Raw genomic sequence first — 2500 nt, forward strand, 5'->3', positions numbered from 1 at the left:
CATTTTAACTCCAACAAACTGCCTCCAACAACGCTTGACTCCCGCCTGGGAGACCAAATCCACTTACTCCCATCACTCCGGTCTCCCGGGGAGGTCTCTGAAAAATGCTATCCGGTTAAAACGTCCCTAGCCCGGGACTCCATCTCCACTTTTATTGTGTCCTAAAACCTGTCTGACCACTCCAACTGCAGACCCTATCTGTTGCTAGGATACCAAGCAGCCTTACCTATTCAACTCTTAAAGGTACACTGTCCATTTGGGTTTAAATATCTAAGCCTTCTCATTGGCCTCCAGTGGCCTGGAGAATGAAGAGCGTGTCACTGTAAGGTTAGGTTGAGATTATGCGGGCAGTGGGCAAAAAAGCCCCCTCGTGTTTTTTGATCTCGCCACTTGAGATTCAATTTCACGTGACCCTGCCACTTTGAACTGGCCCACGCCTTCATTAACCAGGTCCACCACTTGCCTTTATTGAAACTTGCCCCTCTTAACACAGAATATCCAATTTATGGGAATTTACTAAGTTAGGGTGAAATTATGCGGGCAGTGGGCAATTCAGCCCTCTTGTGCTTTCTGATCTTGCCACTTGAGATTCAGTTTCACACGACCCTGCCACTTCAAAATGACCGACGCCTTCACTAACCAAGTCCAACACTCATCCCTGTTGAAATTTACCCCTCTCGACCCGGAGCACTAAGTCTATGGGGATTTAACAAGGGTCAATCAGGGTGTGCTTTGGGTTTGTGGGGCTAAAACCAGAGTTAATCGGGAAGTGCCTAAAATTTATGGGGATGTGCACCCCATCTGGATTAGGTTTAAATTTTAAACCATACAGGCAGTGGGCAATTCAGCCCTCTTGTGCTTTCTGATCTCGCCACCAGAGATTCAGTTTCACACGATCCTGCCACTTTAAACTGGCCCACGCCTTTACCAACCAGGCCCAACACTTATCCCTGTTGATCAGTCAGGGTGTGCTTTAGGTTTGTACGGCTGAAGCCAGAGTTAATCGGGAAATGCCTAGGGTTTGTGGGGGTGTATGCCCCTTTTGGACCTTAGGATTAGGTTTAAATTTTAGGCTAGTGGATATATTTGAACTGGCCGACGCCTTCACCAATCAGACCCAACACTTATTCCTGTTGAAATTACCCCTCTTGACACGGGACACTGTCTATGGGGGTTTAGCAAGGGTCAATCAGGATGTGCTTTGGGTTTGTGGGGCTAAAGCCAGGGTTAATCGGGGAGTGAATAGGGTTTGTGGGGGTGTGTACCCCATCTAAACTTTAGTAGGGTTTGTGGGGGTGTGTACCCCATCTAAACTTTAGTAGGGTTTGTGGGGGTGTGTACCCCATCTAAACTTTAGTAGGGTTTATGGGGGTGTATACCCCATCTAAACTTTAAGATTAGGTTTAAGTTTTAAGCTAGTGAATATATATGTTTGACTAGGAGATATTAGAATACAGAATTTTAAATGACGGTATATGAACTGCTATGGCGAATGAGCTAATATAATAAAGCCAGGTTAATCTGGACCATGCCTTTCATTATCAAGGTCCGACACCACTTGGTTCAACGAACCGGGTGTGCACTGGGACACATCATCAGTAATGTAACCTCGGATCATCAGGTGTTTCGGGCCTTTAATCACTAGACACCCTACTCGAGGTGGCCCAACAGTGTCAGGCTCAGACACTGCCTGTATTCCTCCCAGGGACCAATAATGAGAGGCATGTAATTCTAAGGGTAATGATATTTTTTTAAAAAAATCACTACCTGGCATCTATATGCCAAGGGTTACATGGAAAATAAAACAATAATATTCTTACCACTAGTTTTGTGTCTTGGGTCAACCATTTTAACTCCAACAAACTGCCTCCAACAACGCTTGACTCCCGCCTGGGAGACCAAATCCACTTACTCCCATCACTCCGGTCTCCCGGGGAGGTCTCTGAAAAATGCTATCCGGTTAAAACGTCCCTAGCCCGGGACTCCATCTCCACTTTTATTGTGTCCTAAAACCTGTCTGACCACTCCAACTGCAGACCCTATCTGTTGCTAGGATACCAAGCAGCCTTACCTATTCAACTCTTAAAGGTACACTGTCCATTTGGGTTTAAATATCTAAGCCTTCTCATTGGCCTCCAGTGGCCTGGAGAATGAAGAGCGTGTCACTGTAAGGTTAGGTTGAGATTATGCGGGCAGTGGGCAAAAAAGCCCCCTCGTGTTTTTTGATCTCGCCACTTGAGATTCAATTTCACGTGACCCTGCCACTTTGAACTGGCCCACGCCTTCATTAACCAGGTCCACCACTTGCCTTTATTGAAACTTGCCCCTCTTAACACAGAATATCCAATTTATGGGAATTTACTAAGTTAGGGTGAAATTATGCGGGCAGTGGGCAATTCAGCCCTCTTGTGCTTTCTGATCTTGCCACTTGAGATTCAGTTTCACACGACCCTGCCACTTCAAAATGACCGACGCCTTCACTAACCAAGTCCAACACTCA

Source organism: Hemitrygon akajei, chromosome 26 (genome assembly GCF_048418815.1).
Source record: "Hemitrygon akajei chromosome 26, sHemAka1.3, whole genome shotgun sequence".
NCBI lineage: Eukaryota > Metazoa > Chordata > Chondrichthyes > Myliobatiformes > Dasyatidae > Hemitrygon > Hemitrygon akajei.